The 11,748-nt window shown below is 41.8% G+C and overlaps 1 non-coding gene across 1 annotated transcript; it reads left to right on the top strand.

Moving 5' to 3' along the window:
• Positions 1-11,439: 11,439 nt before the first annotated feature.
• Positions 11,440-11,511, top strand: trnae-cuc. Its single transcript has one exon. It is a non-coding gene; the product is annotated as a tRNA-Glu (tRNA).
• Positions 11,512-11,748: the final 237 nt, after the last annotated feature.

The raw sequence follows: 11,748 nt of genomic DNA, 5'->3' as shown, positions 1-11,748 counted from the left end.
GTATTTTGTGGGCGAAAGGCAGCAGCCAATCGCGCACAGCAGCGTCCCACAAACAGTCATATATCGAGTGGTCAAATTATTATTATTATTGTACTTGAAGGTAGTATTGACACAAAACACTTCAATTGTCATCAAAAGGTTCCCTCTAAAACTGCTGTGTTGCATTCCTTCGACTCACGAAAAGAAGGTCCTTTCCTACTGAACTGAACTGTCCACTTTCTCATCATGTGAAGTGATTTAAAATTCAATGTTTCAATGTATTGTGCAATATTAAATGCAAGTATTAGGGGGGAAAAAAAACTATGTGGCAGTTATCATGTTGATTCTGTTAGGACTTGTCAAATGTTCACTCCATTATATCTTCATTTATTAATTTTATTTATCATACATCCATCTCAGAGGAACATTGCTGTCTGGAATCACTGCTCCTACACCCCTCGTTCTGAGTGAGACTGTCAGCTTTCTGCTAAGTGGTGCAGAATAATGGGCAGTTTTGTGTTGAGATCTCACACCTATTACAAACCAAATTGATGCTACCTCTAACTCATTTCACTTGGGATTCTTACAGCTCGAAGCAAACTCAATAGTCTGCACTGGATAAAAGTTCAGTCGCTCAAGGGGAAAATACAAGATTTTAATCTATAATGCCATCCAGTTCCCTGGAACAAAGTATTGTATATTATCTTTCCATTGTGTATTTAAATTATCAATGCCTAACAAAATGATCACAGGTATTGGTAATATAATTTACATTTAAATAGTGTCTTTCACATCAGGGGGAACGTCTCAAAGTACTTGACACTGCCGGTTGGGTTGTGAGTAATATTGTCAGTAATCATAAGAATACTAGAGTGAGGAGAGTGGGTGGGGGGAGGTGGCTGCCGTAAGCACGATCAAAAAGGGAAGTATTTAGATAGGAATTGAAAGCGGGGAGGGAGGGAGGAAGGGAGGGGGCGAGGCGGAGGGACTGAGGGAGTGCATATGTTATTTAAAATGTTATTCACCTCTATAAGGTCCCTCTGAGTCACCTTCTTCAAGACCGAAAAGCGTGTCTAATCATTGCTCTTAGCTCATTCCTCTGACATCGGGGATCACCTTTGCTCTCTTCTGGATTATTATTATTATTATTATTCTGCATTGCCTCTAGGCTGGGGGCCTGGGTAAGAACTGCCGAGAACTATAGGCAGCCTGCTCAGCGCAGTCTATAGCTTTCACAAGCTCGTCTTAATATACTTTATGAATCACGCTTCGGAAACGTGCACTGAACCCCACTTAAAACAGAGAAAACTACTGAAATAGTTTTGCCGCAGTCTGAAAATCTTTTTGTTCATTCTCAAAGTCTCCAGTATAGGCCAACTAAAAAAAACACAACAAAAGGTGTTTGAGATTTAACAACCGTTTACCAAAATACAAGCAGCAAAAAAAAAATTGCCTGAGTATCATTAGGTGACACCGTAACTAATAGTCCACATGGACTCTCCAGAACTGGTAATAAGTAATTTTATTTTTAAAAAGGGCATATCATTATGCTGACAAAATTCTGCGTAGGTGTAAATGAGTCACTTGATATAATAGAGAAAAAGCGAAACCTATATTTAATGCCTGTAAACTAGACACTGCAGAATTAATTACAGTCGACGTGTACATGACACCTTGCTTATTTGTTCTCTGGAGCCGGCCACCTTTTCTTCTCTGATTAGATGTGACAGCTTTCCGACAGGTTACATTCTGCTGCTGTTTGCAACACAGCTCTAGAATTAAAAGAAATTGTATTCTTCTTGCTCCGGCTAGGCCATTTTCCAAAGCTAATAACTGCAGCAAATCCTCGCAGAATTGAACGACTTAAAACGGCATTCGTGTTTAAAATGAAACGGAAAGGCCATTTGATTCCTTGCTTAGTCTTGGAAGAACTGTCTTTAAGCAGGTCTTTGGAAGAGATGTAATAATAATAATCCTTGCATTTGATATAGCTGAAACGAAAGATAAGGTAGTTTTTGAGACCTGCTTCTTGTGTGTTGAGCTTACAAAAATAAGAATAATAAAAATAATCATAATAGAAATTATAATTTTAATTGGCTCCTTATCAAGTCTTCAAGACGTCTCAAAGCGCTTCGCAGAATATCTTGTAAAGTGAACTGACTGTATATTTTGTGGGCAAAACACGGCAGCCAATTGCGCACAGTCGTGCATTGAGTGACCACTGAAATTGTTATTATTTATGAGTTTATTATTTTTTTAAGGGATTATTACCCCTGGAAAAGCGATTTGTCAATCAACTAACAACCGGGTTCCTACTTACTGCTAGGTAAACAGAGGCGTGTGGAGTAAGGAAACTTGCCTAACATTTCGCCCTACCCATGATGTCCTCTCGCCTGCGAGGCGATTGCTCTACCCAATATGCTACAGGACTCCCCAAAAATCTACCCTTCTATTCATTCTGGTGGAATACCGAGCTGATTCACAGTGCCAGACACATTTCTTTTGCAACCAAGTAAGCGTGATTGGCGTAGATGCAAGACTCCAGAAAGCTTCCGGTGCAGTAAGCAGTAACAGAGTGAAAGGATTAGAAGATATTTGAACATCTGCTGCTTCCTCACTGAAGAAAATGCATGAGAGAAATCCTTAGAAATGGTGGATGTCGCTTGAATGATGACGTGATAGGTTAAATCTTACACCCAAGTGACTTCCCATCTTTTTTGGAGTCCTGTAGTGTTCTTCAGTTTGTGCCTGAAGAGACCTTCCTCTTCGACCGTGCCTCCAGTCACCTCCCCCCTGGGTGAGGGGGGTGTTATCTAAATGCAAGTGGAGCATGTAGCTCAGTGGTTAGAGCACTCGCCTCGCAAGCGAGAAGACCAGGGCAAAACTTTAGGCAAGTTTCCTTCCTCCCCATGCCTCTGATTACCTAGGAGTAAGTAGGAACCCGCTTGTTAGTCGATTGGTGGATCACTTTTCCAGGGGCAATAATCCCTTCAAAAAAAAATAATAATAATAATAATAATAATAAATCAGTCACTCAATCCACTAATGTTTCTGGGACACTGCTGTGCGCAATTGGCTGCCGTGTTTCACCCACAAAAAAATATACAGTCAATTCACTTTACGGTATATTCTGTTGAGCTTTGAGTTGAGGCTCAACAATGTGATAAGGTACTACATCAAATGCAAGGATTACTGTTATTATTATATTTTCATGTACTCCCTACATCCTTCTGGTGTGTGGTGCAATCTATATGTTTGTACTGTGCGCAGATGTTCAATCCCTTCAAAAGAATAATAATAATAATTTGCATTCCTTCAAAATAATGATAATAATTTGGTCACTCAATCCGAGACTGTTTGTGGGACACTGCTGTTCCTGTCATGTTACGCCCCAAAATATGCAGTCAATTAATTTTACAATTTATTCTGTGAAGCACTTTGAGAAGTCTCAAAGACGTGATAAGGTGCTGTGTCAAACGTAAGGAGTATTATTATTATCGTGGCTCATTTTGCCGGTAAACACCTGCTTTCAGAATGGCCGATTGACATGGCTGGCTCCGTGACAGTCGTGGTGTTTTCTACTGTACGGATAAGAGAAGACAAACCACTCGGGTTCAACACATATCTGTGAGAGTTCAAAAGGTTAAGAATATTAACTTAACGACATAACCTGGACTTGACCACATTCCAGAGAGACCGTGCTGTTGTCGTGAAGCAGAAGCAAATAACCCACCAGGCAGATGAGTAGCAACTGAGTATGTTGTGACTAGAAGGTGTTGTTAGGGTGATTATAGGGTTGAAAAAGTGTTCCTGGGGAAAACAATAGGTTTACTGGTGACTTGACACTGGAAAAACTGCTTCACGGCATCAACTGAATCTCCAGCAGAGAGAGCCCCACAAACACCGCACTGACTTATAATAATAATAATAATAATCCTTGCATTTGATATAGCGCTTTTCACGTCGGGAGGACGTCCCAAAGCGCTTCATAGAACACACTGTAAAGTGAATTGACCTTATATTTGTGGGCGAACGCAAGTAGGAGCTGAGATAATAATAGTCCTTGCGTTTGATATAGCGCCGTACCACGTCTTCGAGACTTCTCAAAGCGCTTCACCCGATATACTGTAAAGTGAAATGACTGTATATTTAGTGGGCGAGAGCTTGCAAGTCAGCATGACATACATGGGTTCCCTTATAGGTTTACATTTTGAGCTGCTTTTCCTGGTAGCTGTGCAACACCATCCTGAATGTGTTTTTTTTAACCCCACTGTTAAGCGAAGGAAGGTATCACTCTGTATGTATAGAAGCCACATTATCTTTACAGTTTCCCTCAGCTCTGATCTTATCAATTTATCCCCCTCACTTTCTTCTTCCGAGCTTCAGCTGCACAGACATTGTCAGCCCTTTGTGTTAACATTCCTTCTGCCTAAGCTGAGATAGCTGGCGTTTTAGGTCCATTTAGCCAAAAAAGAGACACCACAGCTAGACCCAATCCTCTCCTCATTCGAAGTCTCATATATTTGCGATAAGGAGATACCAGATAACAATTTGGTCTGCAAGTGCTGAATTAGGTTTTCCCTTTCTGATCGTGATGGAGATTTTTACTGCCCCCACCCCCCCACATTTGACCCAGACAAGATAGTGATAATAATAATAATAATAATCCTTGCATTTGATACAGCGCCTTATCATGTCTTCGAGACGTCTCAAAGCGCTTCATAGAATATATTGTAAAGTGAATTGATTGTACATATTGTGGATGAAACGAGGGCAGCCAATTGCGCACAGCAGCGTCCCCACAAACAGTCATGGATTTTATTATTATTTGTTTTTGAAGGAATTATCCGACGTTAAAAACGATCCACCAATCGAATAACAACCGGGTTCCTACTTACTGCTAGGTAAACAGAGGCGTGTGGAGTATGGAAACTTGCCCCACATTTCACCCTGCCGGGAATCAAGCCCAGGTCCTCTCGCTCGTGAGGTGAGTGCTCTAACCACTGAGCTACAGGACTACAAGTTTGACTCACTCATCACATAGTACAGATCTGTCCACTAAATCTGGGACCTTTCTGGAGTGAGTATTCAGAACTGACCTACAAAGACTTGAGTGTTACAGATCTGTCTCCTGATTATTTCATTTGAAGTGCCCTGCAATTCTCCCTCCGTAAATTACTACCCAAGAAAGCATTTTAGCACAAAATTGGATACAGAGGTGAAACATAGCGATAGCTAAACATAGGTGAAACAAGAATTATAGGGGTTTTAGTTATGAGAAGATTGGAGAATTTTCACTGAAGCAGAGAAGGCTGAGAGGAAACCTAAAATAGGGGTATTGACAGGATAAATCAAAATAAGCTATTTCCACTACTGGGGGAATCAGTGACTGGGATATGAGATAGTCATACGCAAAAGGAGAGCTTAGGCAACTTTTTTCACCCAGTTTTTAGGATGCGAAATACCTTGTCAAGTAAGGTGATAGAAGCAGAATCATCTGTGGGTTTCAAGTGAGAAGTAGACAGGTACATGAAGGATAGAGGCTTGAAGGGGTTTGGGGAGAAGGTAGGGCAGTGGGCTTCGAGGAACACCTTGAACTGAGATCTGGTGCAGACTCAAGGGGCCGAAAATCTTCACTACGTCGCCAAGTTGCTGTCGGCCACCAAACGGAACAGAGCTCTCTCTCTCTCTGTTCCTGCCGCTCTAATTCTGTGCAATGACCTAGGAGTACAACGTAACCTGCCTAAACGCAGCTGCTGATTGCAGTAATGGGAGCTTGTCCAGTTATTATGTTATCGAATGGGACAGGTTTTGCGTTGCTCTGAAGTGATGCAATCAGTTGATCTCACTTGATTTATCACAGCCACTGCTGTAGAGAAGCAATTCCTCTTAATCGCCCAAGTCTTGATTAAAACTGGTTCTGTCAGCGGGCTTGCTGTTGATTTCATGGATATTAAAATCAACCCCCCCCCCCCCCCCCCAAAATCCAACAGAAGCTGTAAGGACGTTTATACGAAAAATGCCTGCGGTGGTTATCAAGATAAAATATTATTAGCTCCAACTGCAGATTGTCATAGTTTCTCTGAGAACACCCAGCTTTACAACCACTGCACAATAAAATATGGCTTCAAAGCTTCATCAATCATAGAATCATAGAAATATACAGCACCGAAGGAGGCCATTCAGCCCATTGTGTCTGTGCCGGCTCTTCGAAAAGAGCTATCCAATTCAATCCCACTTCCCCCGCGCTCTCTCCCCGTAGCCCTGCAAACTTGTCCTCCCCAAATAATTATCTAAGCTTTGGTAAAAACAAACAGCAACAATCTTGCAGCCTTTCATCCACGTATAACAAATGTCTGTGAGAATTTGGATTGTAACGTCCCACGTATCCGTAGATACAGAATCAAATGGGATGCTTGAAAGGGAGATAGATAACCACTTGAGAAGGAATTAAGACAAATGGAAAAAGATGCAGACATGAATCTGCTATGATTTAAGGTGTTAAGAAAGGTTTGGGACTGAATAACCCCCTCGCCTGAATAATTCTTCCACCCAACTTGTAAAGAATTATTTCTCCCTCCAACCCATTCAGAATTAAATCACAAAGTTTGGCTTCAATAGAGCGACGTATTTTTTTATATTCCTCTTAACTAGAGCTACTCTTTACGTCAAAGTGTAATTTTCCAATTAAATTTAGGCTACTCTCTGGCAAAGAAGTATTGGAGTTCAACACACTCTCTCTTCCCAGAGGGACAGGTCCCACTTACCTAATCCCAGTGACTGTTAGGCATAGGCTGGCAAAAGTCGAAGCTTAGGGAAACCCAGAGTGTGCGTTGAGGTGCTACTGAAGTCGAAAGGTAAAACCGCACCGCTTGCCATTGTCTGGCCAAGCTTTCCCGCTGCTTGTCCAGCTAGGAACATCCTACCCATTAGGACTTTGGCTTCCAGCGTTAACAGGAGCTGAGTGAGATGACTTCTATTCTATGTTTCTCTGCTCCTATTACAAGCTCATATGGGGCAGCGGACTAACCCACCCATTGCCTCGGTGTAGCACTGTAACGCAGAAAGATGTTTTCACTTTTCTCTCTAGAAGCGCCACTGCGATTCCTTCAGGGGTTAGATACCAGAGCAGAAGCTGCTCTTTGTGTTAACCAGAAAGATATCCAGTTCGACGTGTCATGCCACAATTTCTGAACCAGTGGAGCAAGGAGACGGCACAGTAAAAGAAGGGCCCCTGATGGATTGTTAGTGCTATCCTAACTCTTTTCAACGCTAAGATATTGACTTCACATGAGGCAAACATGAATCTTCTGAACACGAGGTGAACGTGCAGAAATTGACCTCTCTCCCATGTCATGCGGTTAAAAGGCAGCAGGACACAGTCAAAGGACTTTAATTTTAACTGTAATTATCTTTCTCAGTGAAGTGTAATAGAGTAACAAATAGGTAGGTGCTTGAAACATGGAGACTTAACAAGGAAAAGAAAGGTCACAGGCGCTGGAAGAAACAAAACTCTGCAACCTTAATAAATCGGCATTTCTCGAGTTCCCATTATTATTCAAATATTAAAACCTTTCTTCGTGTTTCCGTCTGCAAATTTAATGCACAGCTGGTTCAGGTTTATGAGTCCAAATTCAAATTTAAAAAAATGGCTTTCCAGCATTTGATGTGAGCAGCTGATGCAGGACTGGTTGCCGCTATGAAACGTGTTTTTCAAAAATATATAAATACACAGGAAATGTCAGCAATTTTCTACGATACCATCACTTCTGCTAAATCAGGGTTTAGTTTCGGTGAAGTGCAATGTGATTGGGAATGAAAGCCATCGATTTTTTTTATTTATTCTTGGATACCTAATTTAAAATGAAGCCTGCCTGGGTGTGGATGATAAGTGCGAGCAAAGGTTGACTTCAATAGAAGCTTTGGGAGGAACTGACAGTGGCAGGGAGAGGAGGGGGAGAAAAACCCACCTTTTACAAAGAGCAGCAGTGATTGACACTAATATAATAGACAAACTGCACTACATCAATGTCAAAATTCACAGCCATCACTTCCCGATTAAACAACTACCAGCAATGCCTGCAAAGGCATTTTTTTTTACTGTTTGCAACACATCTGTGCTGTTCATGACACACAGAGCAGCATCTTATTTTTATGTCTTTCCGACTGTCTAGCCATGTGTGTGTTTGTCCATCTCTCTATCTCTTTCTTACACACACACACGTAAATATTACTCTGCATTCAAGCAGGATCCCAGGGCACTGACTGGAAGAAAAGGCTACCTACCATGTGTTGGAAACATTTCCAGAAGTTAACTGGTATCGTCTTGGAGAGGATGAGCTGCACATTTCGAAGCTGTCTGTGGAATTCGAGTGAGGACTTTTGTCAAGGAGGAGAGATACAAACTGGGTACAGAAGCGAGGAAAAATAAGCTGTTTACTGAAAAGATATTCACCCAGAAAATACAGACAGTCGCACCACTTTACAGCATATCCTGTGTAGCGCTTTGAGATGTTCCAGCGACAGAATAAAAGCAATCTACCAAATGCAAAGATGATTATGGTTATTACATATCTCTGTATTTTTATTACGCAAAATATACACAAATTGAGGTGCCTTGTCCTGTGATGTTGGAGGATACGGTGAAAAGGTGGGGTTTGGTTTAAACAGACTGCTCTCACAACAGGCATGTCGCCTATACGACCTTTCTTCTGTACTGAAACGTTCTACGTTAATTAATAATATTAATAATCCTTGCATTCGATATAGCACCTTCTCACGTATTCGAGACGTCATAAAGCGCTTCACAGAAAATACTGTAAAGTGAATTGACTGTATACTATGTGGGCGAAATGCGGCTGCCAATTGCAGTTGTGGATTGAGCGACCAGTTTATTACTATTTTATTTATTTATTTATTTATTTTTGTAGGGATTATTATCCACGTAAAAGCGATGCGCTAATCGACTAACACCTACTTACTGCTAGGTGAGGAGAGGCGTGTGGAGTATGGAAACTTGCCCAACGTTTCACCCTGCCTGGGAATCAAACCCAATTCCTCTCCCTTGCAAGGCGAATGCTCTAACCACTGAGCTACAGTAAATATCTACTGATGAGAACCAGCACTGGCGACGAAAACTGTGGTCAAACCAACCATGGGTGTAAACTTCCATTAATTTTATAACAATATAATAATTATCCACCACCAAAAAATTACCTTGGCATAAAAAAGAAAAAGGTAAGGATGAGGACACCTCCAGCTGAGGTCTTGGTACAGAAAAACAAATAGGGCCACATTGACATATTGAGATGGTGAGATCAATGCACTTGTATTTATTGCCTGGTGGAAAAGTCACTGTGTTTTTCAGCTCGCAAAAGGGAAAATCTATCTCAGCGTTGGTGAGTTATGATTCACAGGAACACAGTGCGTCAAGACATCAGATATACTACAGAGTTTGGTCACAATGATCTCAGCCAAACAGGAGGGTCTAAATTCTGGCTATTCACACCAGGATTTACTACGAACAACCCCAAGTCACAAATATAATCTCTTCCAGTCATCAGAAGTACATCACGCCAACCTGTGGGTACTCAACTCTGGAAATCGATCACACTAGGCAGAGTTCCAGAGGAGCGGCATTATGAATCACTACAATCTTGACCCCAATCAGTCACTGATGGGCTGAATGGCTTCCTGTTCCTATGACCGGCAAATTTACTGATGTTGGAGGACAAACACTGGTCAGTAATGTACAAATGATCAGAAAATCAATCTCATTGTGCCTTTGTGCCCAAGGTTATAGTTATATTTTGTTCTCTTTTCATTCGACATTTAATATTTAATTTCCAGCTTTGTTTTTAAATAACTTCTTTAGCAACGTTTGCTTAGCTTTAGAGCCAACAGAACCAAAAAATCTATAGCGCACAAGGAGTCCACATCAAGTCCACACTGGCTCACAGAGCAAGGAGATCAATTTAATCCCAGCACCTTGCCTTATCCCCTCTTTTGATATGGCTGCCTGGCGTGTCGGGCACTCTATAAATGCAAGTTGTTGTTGTTGTCTACTTCCCTCTTACTTTGGACTCTGTCTCCACCACTCTACGTCCCAACAACTCTCTGGGTGAAAAACTTCCTCCAAAGTTCTTTCGCTGTTCGTGTAACTACCTCAAAACTAAGTTAGTAACTCCCTGATCAAATGAAATAACTTCTCCCTACTTACCCTGTCAAATCCCTTCATAATCTTGCACACCTCGAACCAGGTCCAATACACAGACCACAAAAGGATCTTTCGAAGCATACTTAGATTATTCTCATGGTAGCGTTAGAATATTTTCCGTGAAATATAAAATTGACAGAGAGAAAAATGTACTGATAAGCAAAATCACAGTCAAATTCAAATTGCATAGCCCTTTCAGGTTGGGAGGACAGCTTTCGTTGTAGCATAGGATCTGACTTCACAGACCCAAACTACTGCACTATAAGGCAGGCGGCCCAGTTTTTCTCAAACCTCTTTGTCCTTGAGGACCAAGAAAGTTGGGCGCGATCTCTGGCGCAAAGCCACCAAGAGCAAGTGATGAATTTCAGTAACAACTTACATTTATACAACGCCTTTCGCATCAAATATCCCAAAGAGCTTTACAGAATGATATTAATTAGAAATGAGCTGAATTGTTGCGACGGAGACATCCACAAACAACAATGAGTTGAGTACAATAGGATTTGGTGGGTGAATTTGGATGAGGCAGGAATATAAACCATGTTTAGTGGCGCAGGGAAGTTGTGGGGTGTGGCGGGCGGGGAGGGTGAGGGAGTGAATCTCAATCCACTCATCTGAGTCAGAAGCAGATGGAACCTAATTCATATCAGCGTATCTGTATTTGCAACCGTAAAAAAGGATCCCACTTCTTTAAGCAAATTTACCCAGCGCCTCGTCTAAAGAATTTACCCTCAACAGTAATAACTCCTTCATTTGCAAATCTGCTTCAACATGAGCCTAAAACGTTTGGTATCAAAATTCCATTATCCTGCCCTGAAATTTTTTTTGTGTGTCTGGCAGGCAGATAGGTCGGTGTGTGTGATTTGGCTTCGACACAGGCTCTGTCATCGCAGAAGGTTGGTACTGTTTGCTCCAACGCTCACTATGACTCGACAGACGGGTTAGTACAACACAATTGTATGCACTGCTGATCTGAATCAGCAACACACAATCCATCAGCATTTCCTCAACGCAATCGTCAGAATCCATTTCTCGGATAAATTGTAAATCGCAAGTTAAAGAAAACTGTCAATTTTGCCGGAAACTCGGAATATGCTTTCTTCATCACTGAGCCCTGGATGGGAATCTTGTCAAGATGGTTTTTTTTGGTGGGGGCGGGGGTAGTCGGGGGGGTGGGGGAGAAGGTGAGTCTCAGCTCTTCACAAGCCCAAATAACAAATGTGCCAACAGTTGGGATTAATAGGAGTCCTGTAGCTCAGTGGTTAGAGCGCTCGCCTCTCAAGAGAGAGACCTGGGTTCGATTCCCGGCAGGGCGAAACGGTGGGCAAGTTTCCTTACTCCACACGCCTTTTGTTTACCTAGCAGGAAGTAGGAACCCGGTTGTTAAGTCGATTGGGGTATCGCTTTTCCGGGGGTAATAATTCCTTAAAAAAATCCTAAGAATAAATTGTTCACTTCAAAGCACCATTGTTTGCGGGGACGCTGCCGCGCGCAATTGGCTGCCGCGTTTCGCCCACAAAATATACAGTCAATTCGCTTAACAGTATATTCTG

Source organism: Callorhinchus milii, unplaced genomic scaffold, assembly GCF_018977255.1.
Source record: "Callorhinchus milii isolate IMCB2004 unplaced genomic scaffold, IMCB_Cmil_1.0 Scaffold2, whole genome shotgun sequence".
Lineage (NCBI taxonomy): Eukaryota > Metazoa > Chordata > Chondrichthyes > Chimaeriformes > Callorhinchidae > Callorhinchus > Callorhinchus milii.
Note: the sequence above shows the minus strand (reverse complement) of the source record. Positions and strands in the feature narration are given on the sequence as shown.